Source organism: Strigops habroptila, chromosome 8 (genome assembly GCF_004027225.2).
Source record: "Strigops habroptila isolate Jane chromosome 8, bStrHab1.2.pri, whole genome shotgun sequence".
In the NCBI taxonomy this organism is placed as follows: domain Eukaryota; kingdom Metazoa; phylum Chordata; class Aves; order Psittaciformes; family Psittacidae; genus Strigops; species Strigops habroptila.
The window spans coordinates 1,364,170-1,378,983 of NC_044284.2; positions in this window are offsets into that span (position 1 = coordinate 1,364,170).

Sequence of the window (14,814 nt, forward strand, 5' to 3'; positions counted from 1 at the left end):
CACCCTCTTCATCATTTCAGTGGGAGTAAAAACTAGGGGTAGAAGGTGCTCTCACTTCTTCACCTCCGGGCTTAGTCTGGATGTGCTTGAATGGAGTTTTCTCATTCAAATCTTCAGCTGGCTGCAGTTACAGTTCTGTCATCTTTCATTCTCATCTGTGCTGAGTTTTTTATATTTTAATCTTACTAAATATGAAAGCAGATGCAAGCAAAAACATCTGCTGAGGAGAAGATTCGGAATTGCAGTTCAGAGAGCTCATGAATACCGTAGGCTTATCACTTGTACAAAACTATGTGGGTAGCACACTAGCAAGTGCAGACAGCATGGGGGGAGATCCCAGTATGGAAATCTTCTTTTAATGGTAGTGGAAAGATGAAAAAAAACCCCAAAATTGGAGGGCAGGGGCTTGATTTGGAGGGTGAGAATGGCATGTTGGACACAAATACCAGTATGGATTTAGGCAGATATGACGTGATTAAAAATCTGTGCTTAATCCCCCAAGTCTTTATAGAGCTCATTACCATTATGTGGGAAAATTCCATCTGAGATCTATGGGCTGATTTACAAGAATAAGTATTAACTTATGGATCTTAGGGAACTGGCCTGTTATTTTAAAATCACAGAATCCCAGACTGGTTCGGGTTGGAAAGGACCTTAAAGCTCATCCAGCTCCAACCCCCTGCCATGGGCAGGGACACCTCACACTAGAGCAGGTTGCTCCAAGCCCCTGTGTCCAACCTGGCCTTGAACACTGCCAGGGATGGGGCAGCCACAGCTTCTCTGGGCACCCTGTGCCAGCGCCTCAGCACCCTCACAGGGAAGAGCTTCTGCCTTAGATCTAACCTGAACTTCCCCTGTTTCAGTTTGAACCCATCACCCCTTGTCCTGTCGCTACAGTCCCTGATGAAGAGTCCCTCTCCAGCATCCACATCTGGCATTTAGATCCAAAATCTAAATTTCTCATGCTGTTCCATGAACCAGGAAACTCAGCTGTGCTTTTTCACTGTGTTTTCTGATTCTCTTGGTGTTGTTTTCAGCTCTTTCATTAGTGCTTCTACCTGGCGTTAATGTTGCTATGTCTACCAGCTGGGACTCATGCTACCTCTCAGGAAATATGAACAGAAGGGGTTTGAGAAATGGATGATTGGGCTGTACAAAATAAACATTGTGTGCTTGGGCAGAATGTAAGAGATTGCACTTGTTACCAGAACGCTCTTCTGATTTCCAGTATAAATGCTAGCAAATATGTATGTTCCAAAGCCCTGCCTGCCAAAAACATTGGATTTGGAAAATAGATTTTCCTGCCAATTGCTGTTGCTTGGGCTGCCTGTCATTATCCCCCTCAGCTCTTTTAACAATGATTGTGCATTTTATACAAGTGCAGAAGTGAAGCTATTTAAGAGGCTTTTTTTGTGTTAAGATACTTTCCAGGCAACTCACCTGCTGGAAATGAAACAATTCTGCATTTGTGCCAATTTTCTCCCCTGCACGTAGCATATATTCCACAAAAGGCATGATTGTGGTTATAGAGTTCTTATTTGCTGAGCTATTAGTTAAAGTGAATGAAAACCTGATTTTGTAGATGGTTTAAGCCAAGCTGAGCAATTTTTAATAAAAGCAATTTCTTTACAACAGGGCAGGAAATTGTTTTCCCATCCTGTAAATATTCACTATTTAAATACCTTCATAACTGTAATGAAATTTGGACCCTTGGAAATAGTAACAAAATTATATTATGGGAAAAAAGTGCAGTCAAGAAAAACTGAAACATTTAATTCAAATTATTTTGGAAGATTTAATTTATTTTCTATCTTTATTTCATATTGTAAATTCAGATGTTCAGATATAAAAGGAAATTCTAACCCAAAATAACATTTTGTGTGTTTTGAAAAGCCAGCATAAGCTATTTGGATATCCAGAGAGATTTTCAACTTCTTTTCTACAGGAAATCTGTACAAGTGTTTCTTGGCCATAAAATGTTTTAGCTCTGACAATGCCATGTTTTTAATTGAAAACATGTAGTCAAGTAACTCCCCTCTACCTCCAGTGCAAGCTTTACCCTTATATCCATTTCTGATCCAACCAAAGCTGGATTTAGTTACTTCAGTTTACTTGACAGTATAGGACATTGGTCATACTTGAAATGACTTTAGTAATTTAAAACCAAGCAGAGCCACTGTTCTATTGATCTTTGCAGCAGCATAGTCACCAAAATATCATAATGCAGACTTGTGTAAGAGCTTTCACTGTGCTGAATTATCTTGGACAGGCTGTGACTATGCTGACAGTAGCTCTTACGCTGAACACAGAAATGCTTGACATACACAAAGTGATTTAGGGGTGAGAATGTAATCCCGTCTATCACAGAGTCCAGAGGGCCCCTCGACTCCATGATTTTGCTCCTCTGAGTAAATGTCTCACAAATAACTAAAAAGGCACTTAAAATTTGAATGGCAGATGTGTCTCCAGTGAGCAACTTCCATGGCCCTTGTGCCTTGTCAGGATAACTGAGCAGCAAGGGGATGTACACCCTACTCAGCGTTGACCACCTAATGGAACTGCTTGCTGAGCTGTTGGATCTCCACAGGCTCCTGGTATCATCCATGGAGAGAGGTCACATCTCCCAGGCAGCATGTTTGAGGCAGGACTTCAGGGGCTCAGAATTGCCTACTGGATAAACCTGCATTTTTCCATTGACCGTCAAAGTTGAGGATGATCTAACAGAGTAATTAGGAGCCCAAAGGTGAGGGAATGAATATACCTTACATGGTTTAGCAGGCGCACCTACAGGAGAGCAGGGCCATGTGGCAGTCCCATGCACTTGTGATACAATCTGGTTGCACTTAGTAGGTAACTTATGCAGTACAGGAGCAGTTTCTCTGCATGTTCACTGTAGTTATTCTCTCTGTGAGCTACTGCTGTATCTCTTACCTGAGACATGGGGCTATGAGACAACCCTTTTTCTCATGATACTGTCTATAGTTTAGCCGTGGCTTCGTGTTCTTCTAGGTAGCTGCTGGGATTTCTAGTTTAGTTTTCAGATCCTTCCTAGTGGGAACAAAAGAGCCAGAATTATAGTTGTATTCTTTGTGTGCATTGTGCAGCTATATACTATGGCCTACAACCTACCTACATACAGAAAGCCACCCACAAACTGGCTCCAAAGTATCTGTTGTTCTACCTCAGAAGATACTTCCACTAGTTCAATTAATAAAGTCCATCAGTTGTCATCATTTTTTCATCACTTGTTCTTAAATTATAGTACTTCTGAGAAAAGTGAAGTTTCAGTCTGTTGCTTAAGCATTCACGTAAAAAGCATCGTTTAAGCATTTCATAGGGGAGTGGTTGCATGAAGTAGGACAAGAAAGTGTCAAATATACCAAATGTGTTCTGCTTAATAGTAGATTGTGTTTCTGAGGCACTAGTGCTTGGTTTGTGTGGCAGGGCTGAGTTCTAGCTGCCTCCTTTAGACTCACTTCTTACGCCTCCCTTAGGCACTGCGCCATGATAATCCCATGCTGGTTGTGACAAGAAGAGGACTTCTTCAAGGAGAGTTTTGGTGTCTTTGTGGAAGAACAGAAGCTCGTGTAGGTCAGCACTTTGTCAGGTGCCATGGGCTATAGTTTCAGTAGGTTCTCTTCAAAACATACTAGACCAATATGTGCCTTGAATTAAAGGTTTCCAGATTGATGTCAGATTTTCTGCCGAAGAATGATAATGAAAGGTTTGCTGTTTCACACCATAGCATGAGTAGTGGTTTGTAGGCGTGACAAATCCTGATCTTCAAATTGGTTAAGTTTGTCTCATGGACACCACGGGGCAGAATTTGTTCCTCTTGGCTTGGAATTAAAATATCAGGGAAAGGATTTAATGTAAATCCTTTAAAACTCAAGGGTTTAAAAGATTGGAGTGAGTTCTGATTAGCATAAATCTTTCAGTGTCTGCTTTCTGGCCCCTCACAGCTGCCCATATGTGCCATCTTTGAGGTTACATGGTTCTCCGAGTAGGGAATCATAATTTGCCAAGTGCCTGGGAAACTCCTGCGGTGGCAAAATCTTGTAAAACCATTCTAATCTTTCCTTCTTTGTCTGATGCTTCCCGATCCAGATAATGCTGTCTGCTCTTTCTTAAGTCGAAGTTCATTATTTTCAAGGTTAATGCAAATTCAGGCATCTGAAGAAATAACTGAAAGGACATCCTGTGCTTTCATAAAATTCCATGGAACGTGAAAGCATCCAGTGCTTTTGGAAATGAAGTTGTGTTTCATTGGAATGGGTAGCTAAAATGTAATTGCCTTTAGTTGAACCGTGAATTCCACCTGGGTATTTAGTTTTATGGCTGGTTTAAAACGAGCATTTATTCCTAACTCTTAAAACACCAAGGGTACACACACATATACGTGCACACTTATGCACACACGAAAAGCAATTGCTAGCATTTGTAAAAGCTTCAAAGTTTAATTTGAATCATAGACTAAAATATAGTAATAATGCTTTTTCTTTTATTCTGATGAAAATCAGCATCTCCATATTATACAGGTTGTTCATTTTGGTGCTTATAGATTCTAATACATACATATAATGTGTGTATTCGAGGAAGAAAGTAGGACTTCAGGACTTATAGCTGGCCTAAATTGTGTTCCTGTTGCTGTGGGTTTTGATCATTCTTTACTTGTGGCTTAGGTTACTTTTAACATTCTTTACACATATTGTTAGTGAAGCGGCGGTAAAAGGAAGTGGTGGTAAAGTGATATCATGGATAGATTGCTGGGTTTTGTAGGCAGTTTTTAGAATCCCAAACTGGTTTGGGTTGGAAAGGACCTTAAAGCTCATCCAGTTCCAACCCCCTGCCACAGGCAGGGACGCCTTCCACTAGAGCAGGTTGCTCCAAGCCCCTGTGTCCAACCTGGCCTTGAACACTGCCAGGGATGGGGCAGCCACAGCTTCTCTGGGCACCCTGTGCCAGCGCCTCAGCACCCTCACAGGGAAGAGCTTCTGCCTTAGATCTAACCTGAACTTCCCCTGGTTCAGTTTGAACCCATCACCCCTTGTCCTATCACTCCAGTCCCTCATGCAGAGTCCCTCTCCAGCACCCTTGTAGCCCCCTTCAGACACTGGAAGCTGCTCTGAGGTCTCCACGCAGCTTCTCTTCTCCAGGCTGAACAGCCCCAATGTTCTCAGCCTGTCTCCACACAGGAGGTGCTCCAGCCCCTGATCATCCTTGTGGCCTCCTCTGGGCTTGCTCCAACAGCTCCATGTTCTTCTTATGTTGGGGACTCCAGAACTGCACACCGTTTTCTTTTCTAGGGAACCAAGATTAAAAACTCTTGGCTGCAGAAATGTTCCAACTACGGTCCTCTTCAACTCTGACTCCCCCAAATGAGCTTATATTTACTATTAATGTTAATGTTGCTGCTGCTTCTGAAAAGAAATCTTACCAGAATCGTCATCAGTATTTCTATACCCTTGACGGAGAGAATTTTGGAGTAGCTCCATCCACTGTCCTACGGGAGCATTTGACATCCTACCCACAGTTCAAGTTTAGGAAGAGGTACTTCAGTCTGTGACAGCTTAGACTGAAGACAACACTTCTCCTTAGCTACAACATCTTTCTTAGATTATCAGGGTGATCCTGTGCCCTTTGACCAGTGCCAGGAGGCTTTCTGTTACCTCTTGTATGGAAAAATGATCAAGCCCAGTGTATCTTAGCACTAATATTGAGCAATTTGGCTGTTAAATTACGTTTGAGTTTCCACAGTGACTTTGACAGAAATGATAAAGGCTCTTGAGACATGCCAACCTAATATAATATTACTTTAGCTCTGGTCACACCTGTGGTTATGAAGAAAAGAAGGAAAACACTTTGCAGGCTCTCAAAATCAGAAGGGAAAATGGTTTTTCCTTAGAGTTCTGGCTGTTTAAATGAATTGGAGGTGTGTGCTGCAAAGAATTCTGTTTTAAACAGCTCTTAACATTAAGGGGTTTTTAATTACATTTCCTTCTCCATAAGACATTTTAACACCACCAAATGATTTGTACAAATAATAATTTTAGGCTGTGTCGTTCTGGGTGGATGGATGAATATCTGTCGTTGCCTGTGACAGGCACCTATTCTAACAGAGTTGTCAGCCTTGTGCTTTCAGTGTTGTTGTTCCCCAGGAAGGCTGCTGCTGTTAGGAGAGTTCTTGCAGCAGAAGGCAGCAGAGAAAGCATTTAAGATCTCTTTTTCAGCAAAGCTGAGGTTTCATATGACAGGGTTCTAAGTATGCATAAAGCACTGGCCACAATTTTTAATGTTAATCTTTGGAGAGAAATATTGAAGTATTGAAAGTCTTGATGTTCCCATTGATGCTGCATCTGGTTTTCTGTTGTGTTGTACTTTTTGTAGTCATTTGTGCAAATTTTATTCTAAATCTGTGGAGGTTACTTTTGAGAGCTGCTGTGTGACAGTGGGAGAGACTGTACCAAGTCTAGGGAAAAGGAGAATGACTTCTTTTGTAGTTTAGACACTGCATGGTATCCATGCCTTATTTCCTCATACTGATAATAGTTGGAATATTGTTAATACAGGGTTATTCAAACATAAAGTAATCATAGAATCATAGAATCACCTGCATTGGAAAAGAACTTTAAGCTCATCCAGTCCAACCACTGCCCAGCACTGCCAAGGCCACCACTAACCCATGGCACTGAGGGCCTCGGCTACACGGTGTGTGAACACTTGCAGGGACGGTGACTCCAGCCCTGCCCTGGGCAGCCTGTTCCAATGCCTGAGCACCCTCTGGGGAAGGAATTGTTCCTCAGCTCCATCTAAACCTGCCCTGGTGCAGCTCGAGGCCGTTTCCTCTTGTCCCATCCCTGCATACTTGGGAGACCAACCCCCACCTCTTTATATTTGGATTGTGAAGTTGTAAATCAACTTAAAGCTGAGTGTTGACTAAGAGCAGCTACATCCTGGGCACTACAGTTTTCTGTCAATGGTGTAAAATTCTCACTTTTAGGTGACATACTGTGCTTTAATGACCACATGTGAGTAACACTCTGGCAAAGGATAGTGAACAGCAGACTGCAGCGCTTCCGAACACTCAGCTCACGCATGCATGCCCATTTTCAGGGCCAAAATCAATAGGGAGAGGTATCAAAATGGTACCTCTGGTGGGCTGATGGTGTGCTGGTGGAATACTGTCCTGGTGGAATATTATCATGGTCCTAGCCTGTCCTTCATGGTTGAGATCCATGGACATACATTATGGAATCTGTGAGAGTCTCTGGAAGTGCTTATAAAGCTTTGTAAATCAAATGTCATATCTAAACGTGGCATCTGGTTTGCCAAAGAAATAACTCACCTTAGTGAGTGTTTTATTTAGAGCCACTGAATAACGATATTAACTATGTGTTACTCTAAAAGTAAAGGAAGAACATGAAAAATCACCCTAAGAAAAACAGTATAAAGTTTTAAGTGAAAACCACACACCACTAATATATAGTAAACTTGTTTTTCTGGGACTTTGTAATGTGAATGAAAGTAGGTGACCATCATGAGTTAAGATTTGTTTCTTTTTTGCAACAGAGGGAAGTATTTAGGCTTGTTTGAGGTTTTGAGTGATGTCAGTGTGAAATTCACTGCTGAAAAGCAAAAAGAAATGGAGTATGCTGGAGAGAAAGAGGCAGAATTCTTCATTCTCACATTATGGTGTGGAAATACTCTGCTAGGAAGTGGGAACTTTAAATCAAGGCTGCTTCCCTGTATGGAATGACAGCCTGTCTGAAATGGTACTTCTGGAAATGATAGCACTGCATCTTATGGCCAACATTGCCAGTGGAAAGCAAGGGGTTAGGATGGAGCTGGCAGCTGTGGAGATGGAGGAGATGAAGAGAGAAGTGAGAAGAACGGGAAGTGAAATCTTTCCAGCAGTTAGATGGAAATGTTGGTTTGTTTTGTTTCTCTGCTCTGCAGAAGTGAGTGGCAAAGCCACGGGGAAAGCAAATGTGATTTCAGTTCCTCCGTTGTGAAAACACATAAAAGATATTTCATCAGTAGCTACTTACAGTTAGAAACCATTTTTATCATAACTAAGATCAGTGAAAAGATGACAAATGTTGAGGCTTGTAGCTATAACTACAACAATTAATCCCATGACAGATATGATGATTTCAAGATACAAATCTATGATACAAATATTAAATGTTTCATTAAATTCTTGCCATGTATCATTAATTCCATTCTGAAATACCTCCTACAACTAAAAGGAAGAAAGAGTACATAAATAATATTGATATGGGGCACATCACCCCACATGAAATCAGTATTCTGCACTGTCAATACCTAATGGTGGTTATGTCAGCTGCCAAGGCAGAAGGGTGATTTCCTTCTCTTTGTTTCTCCAGTACAAAGTTGCCTACAGTTGCTGTAAATATCTTTGGAAAATACTGCTTTTAGCAGTGTTAGTACTGAGGCTGAGCAAAAGACTTGGAGGATTTTGTGTTCGCTGTCCCGCACTGATTTGAAAAAAATAGGCTTTTGGGGTTTTTTCTGCTTCTTTTAGGTTTGTATCATCAGGGATATGACAAAGCTTACAGAGGAATCTGTAGGTCTTCCTGTATTGTGCGTGAGATCAGGCGTGTGGTGGGCATATAAGGGAGAAGCTCTTCCCTGTGAGGGTGCTGAGGTGCTGGCACAGGGTGCCCAGAGAAGCTGTGGCTGCCCCATCCCTGGCAGTGTTCAAGGCCAGGTTGGACACAGGGGCTTGGAGCAACCTGCTCTAGTGGAAGGTGTCCCTGCCCGTGGCAGGGGGTTGGAGCTGGATGAGCTTTAAGGTCCTTTCCAACCCAAATCATTCCATGATTCTATGATTCTATACTCTCCATCCTCCCAATGAGGAATTCAGATGTATTACCCTACAGTTGCAAGATGTGGATATTCTCTGTTACTCCAGTGTAATTTTACTGACATATTGGACATGAAGAGTGCAGTTACTAGCTGGTGTATTCTATAAGCATGTCTAGCACTGGTAACATGTGCTAGAAATATGCAATTGGGATAGATTTCCAGACCCATGAATGTTTTCCTAATAGAACTAACTGGATTCCTGGGAATTCTGTCTAATCTCGCAGGGAAACACTAGACAAGTTGTAGAAAAAAAGAAACTTGTTCTTTTTCTTTAATTTGTGTAAGTAAGTCTTACATGTTAGTGATCATAGGAATGCCCAGTTTGTATTTGCTTTTAATGGAGTTTATGTTTTTATGGAGCTTTGCCTTTTAAACAGTAACTGGTTGAAGCAATTTGCTTGTAAATCCTTACTTTGTCAGGCACTCAACTGCTTTTAGTATCATTTTGCTGCTCCAAATGAGTCAAAAAAGCAGCTTTTTAATGTTTTGTGTTTCCCAAGTTGCCTTTTGGAGGCTTTCTGCAGGAGGATTTAAAACCAAGGTCTCATCTGGAACTGGAAAAGGGAAGTCAACATTAATATTTTGGTGCAATCCTAAAGCAGTCTGAATTTGTAACCATTGGGAACCGTGCATTAGGACAACGTAATGTCAGCTTTGAAGATTTTTATTCCTCATGTCTTTCTTTAGGGTGCTTTGCAGTTGCACTTTGGAGTACAAGTTCTTGCCAGAGTAACGTGGTTCATTAGAGGTATCACAAAACGTTTGTGTGAGTTTGTTCATTTGTGACTGACATGGATGGAAAGAATCAAAATGAAAATTAGGGGTTTGTGCCACACTTGTCTATGGAGAGCTGCAATGAGACAGTTAAGGACAGCTATTTTATGAAGCCTTAATGTATTCATAGCAGCAGCTTCTGTTTCCTTAGAACAGAATAGCAAGAATGCAAGAGCAGCAGTGCTGTATGTTTGGAATAAGAAATTGTTTTATCATCTTCCCAACTATGACCAAACAGTAGATGATAATAAATTGCATAGAAAATGTGAGGAAATTTCTTGATAGATGCTCTTGCCAGGGCTCAAATCAGATACTAGGAAAAGTTGGCTCTGGTTTAGGATATCACAGTCATTTAACATGGCTGCATTAAATCCAGCTGGCATCAGGCCCCATGTATTACCACAAGGATGTTGTTTGAGAACAATTGTTTATATTGTTTGATATTGCTAAGAAGGACATGGAGCTGTTGGAGCAAGCCCAGAGGAGGCCGCGAGGATGATCAGGGGCTGCAGCACCTCCCGTATGGAGACAGGCTGAGAACATTGGGGCTGTTCAGCCTGGAGAAGAGAAGCTGCGTGGAGACCTCAGAGCAGCTTCCAGTGTCTGAAGGGGGCTACAAGGATGCTGGAGAGGGACCTTCATCAGGGACTGGAGTGACAGGACAAGGGGTGATGGGTTCAAACTGAACCAGGGGAAGTTCAGGTCAGATCTAAGGCAGAAGCTCTTCCCTGTGAGGGTGCTGAGGCGCTGGCACAGGGTGCCCAGAGAAGCTGTGGCTGCCCCATCCCTGGCAGTGTTCAAGGCCAGGTTGGACACAGGGGCTTGGAGCAACCTGCTCTAGTGGAAGGTGTCCCTGCCCGTGGCAGGGGGTTGGAACTGGATAAGCTTTAAGGTCCTTTCCAACCCAAACCAGTCTGGGATTCCATGATTATATAACCCTCTGAAACATAAACAGTCGAGAAGTTGATGTTTTTCTCACATTATTGTACTGGTATTTATGCTTGATCTCCTCCATACTCAGACACTTTTCTCCATCAAGCCATTCCAGCACGAATTTTTGCACCAAAACCGCTTTTGGTTTTCACTTTGAAGCTCCAGTCAGTCCTGATTACAGGATACAGAAGCACATAGGATTATTAGTCTTGAAGGACTTCATAAATGTCAAGAAAACAGAACATGGTATACTAGACATAGAATCATAGAATCACAGAATAGTTTGGGTTGGAAGGGACCTTCAGAGCTCACATAGTCCAACCCCCTGCAATGTGCAGGGACATGTTCAACTAGATCAGGTTTCCCAGAACCATAACCTGGCCTTGAGTGAGGGACATCCACCACCTCTGTGCAACCTGTGCTGGTGTTTTACCACCCTCAGTGTAAAGATTTTTTAACTCACATCCTCACAGGACTCTGTATATCAGCCACAGCTGACAGTAACAATAGAATTTCATAGGCTTTGCTTGGTTTACTGAATTACATATGTAAAGAATGCTGAGGAGTGGTGGTAAGTAAAAGGGAGAGGTGAGTTCTGGATCTACAGAAATGTTGATTCTTATCTGTGTCTTTTAGTAGCCAGCTGGTAATCACAAACTCTGGATGTGCATCATGCCAGGCTTACATTTCATCTAAGGCATCTACTAAAATGTGTTTGTACAATTGGAGGAGGATACATTCTAGCGGCTGGTTTTGTTTCATGCTGTTCTTTTAACTCAGAAATGGGTATAATTATTTCAGCCACGAGGTGGACGTGCAGCCATCTGCCTGTTCTGCCATCAGCCAGGATGCTGCTCCGGTACTGCCGAGAAAGAGAGGGGTTTCAGTGAGCAACCAGAGCCTTTCCTCTTTCAGACTGGCCAGTCTGTTTCAGAAATCAGTTGTTATTCCTCAGACCATGTTGTGAACATGCGGTAGATATTTCCCACCATCAAGCGAGCTTGTTGGGAAAGGAAAATCTACTCCGTGGCAGACTGTGCTTACTTTTGCTTTGATCTCAAGCAGAAATGGGCTGTTATCAGGTTCAGCAAGCTTCATTTTCTACTCCACTGCACTGCAGTATTACAGAAAAAGCTAGTTATCATGGGATTTTCTGTTTCCCTCTGACAAGCTGCCTTCCCGGGAGCCTTTTCCGGGAGTGGAATCTAGACATCTGCTGCTGTTTGGCTACGCTGACATATTCAGCAGCTGCGCTTGCATTTAGGGTAGTAAAATCTTCAAACCACTTGAGCATCACTTAGCCCGAGTTCAGGTTCAGGTCTGATCAGCTTCAGCACTTTTTTTGTGTCTTTCAAATGCTTAAGTTAGTAATAAACCACAAGATGTCGTGCAGTAATACCAGTGGTTTATTATCTTAGCCATATGGGGAGGTGCAATAGCTGATAACTTCATTTCAGCTGGATATTAACATTCATTATGACACAGGTTCTGCAGTGCTCTGTCCTGGTCTCTTGGATAGCCCCTGTGTAGCATTGGTTAAAGTTCTGAATTTCCATTTCATGAAGAAAAGTGTGGTTTCATTTCCATTTGATTGAGAACAAAGCAACTTTAAATTTTTTTTTTCTACATAATGGAAATTCATAGTATTTCAGTTTTAGTATTTGATTTCAGGATCTTGAAAAGGTATTTCAATCTTTTTAGTATATCCTGAAATAATGGATGGAGAGATAATAACAATCTGAAATAGAAAACATGAATTCAAGTCTAAACAACAATTGGCAATATATGTATTTTTAATAATTTTTATCAGATCATTTATTTTTCTAAACAGTTTTGACAGGAGAAATTAACTCATTTCATACTCAAGTAACAAGTGAGCTGCTGATGGAAACACCGAGGTCAGAGGTTTGCTCTTTTGAATCCCGATGCCATTCCAAGTGAACATTTTAAGGCAAATGTAGCTTACTCTGTTGCTGTCCTGTGCTTACAGCATGATAGTAGACTGCATTCTTAACTAAAATGTTGTCTGAGTGCTTCAGAATAACCCTCAAGATTAATTCTGCTTTATGTTTGCTAAATAAAATATGAAAATGTCACTTTTGTGTTCATTTACATGTCAAAAAACCATCAAAAATAGAGGTGTGCATTTCCCTTTTTAATATTGCCTTGGCCTATAACATGCCTATTACCTTGTGACAAAGGCAGACCTTGGTGTCTGCCGTCAAAGCCACTATTTCTTTGGGTTCAGCCTGTTATTTATAGGACAGAAGTTGCTTAGAGGAGTAGTGTGGTAGAATTGTGTTGTCCCGATGTCCAGTCCGTGGACCAGGTTTGGGAGCAGGTTGGAGTAAGAAGTGTCTGTCAGAATGAGCTTTACTGGAACCAGCTTGACAAATGAGGTTTAGATTTACTAGCCTTCAGGCTTGCCTTGGCCTCCAGGTATTGCAAATCCAGTGAAGGGGCCCTTAAAGCTTTTCCTGCCTCTGTTTGATATCTTTATCAACCATCTGGACAAGGGGATCGAGTGCACCATTAGTACTTTTGCAGATGACTCCAAGTTGGGCAGGAGTTCTGATCTGCTGGAGGGTAGGAAGGCTTTACCAGTGGAGCTGGTGCAGGGCCTGGAGCACAAGTGTGATGAGGAACGGCTGAGGGACCAGGGGGGGTTTAGTCTGGAGAAGAGAAGGCTCAGGGGGGACCTTCTTGCTCTCTACAACTGCCTGACAGGAGGTTGTAGTGAGGTGGCGTCGGTCTCTGCTCGCAAGGAACAAGGGATGGGACAAGAGGAAACAGCCTCAAGCTGCACCAGGGCAGGTTTAGATGGAGATGAGGATCAATTCCTTCCCCAGAGGGCGCTCAGGCATTGGAACAGGCTGCCCAGGGCAGTGCTGGAGTCACCGTCCCTGGAGGCATCTAAAACACGTGTAAGTGTGGTGCTTAGGGACATGGTTCAGTGGTGGACTTGGCAGTGTTAGGTTTACACTTGGACTCAGTGATATTAAGGGTCTTTCTAACCTAAACTATTCTGATTCTATAGCTATGTGGAAATGGTGGAGGCCGTGCTAGCTAGGCGTTAAATGTGATGTCTGGTCATTTACAGGGACTTGTGCTATCACTTGCTTTTCTTGTAGATTATCTCCTGTTTTCTCATGAACTTTAGTTAAGCCATTCAGAAAAGCTGAATATGGCTCTTTCTACAGCTCTTGCTGGGTACGAATCTTCTTTGTATTATAGGCAGTTGTAATTGCATCACTTTGTACAACAAGCTGCAGCCTGTGCTTGTTTTATAACCTTATATTTGCATACTAATGGTGTTTTGTATCACCAAACAGTAGTATTCTCTACTGGACCTTTTTATCTGCATGTGTTATGGAATATTTTAACCTTTTAAAGTGTACTTAGTAGACATTCTGTTTACACTCATTGTACATCACAGAAACATATTGGTAAAGTAAAATGTTGCTGGAAGAAAATAGGTTGTTTGTAGTTTGCCAGTAGAGTGCAAGGAAGAGAAAATAAAGTAAGTAGCATCAGTTGAGGTGATTATTTTGTGGGTGGACATAAAGTTTATTTGATCTTGTGTTAAATATTAGGTGTGCAGAGCTGCTTCTCTGGCAAAGAAGCTACCACAGGTTGTTCTTTTGGCTTTAGGTAAATAGACACTCAAAGCTAAATGCCAACAATTTCAGGTAAAGTAGAAACATCTCAGGGAGATTAAAAGATTCTTGAACCCAAGAACAATTTATATTTGAATTTCTGCTTTGAATTGTACAAAATGATAAAGTTTATTCAACTTCATGACTTCTAATGACATGTATATAGGCTCTACATTAATGACTCAAACATGGATGTAAAGAAGAATCTCCTTTAGTGCAGTAAAGACAGCAAACAGTTGTAAATTTCCTTGAAACTGAGGAAAAAAGATGTACATATAGTGTATGGAAAGATGTATGGAAAAGATTTAGGAGAGCAAATTAGATGCCCTTAACACCCAGTGTTGACAGAAGCCTGACTACAGAAGATGCTGGTGACCCACAGTTTACATTTAGACAGGGAAACAAATGTGCATATGTATAAAGAGCTACTTTACAGGTATTCATGTCTAGCTATATAAAATTAAATGAAGTTATAAAATTTCATCAGCCCATTTTCCCTCCTGTACTTTCATAGAATCATAGAATGATTAGGATGAGAAAGGACTTTAAGCTCACCCAGTTC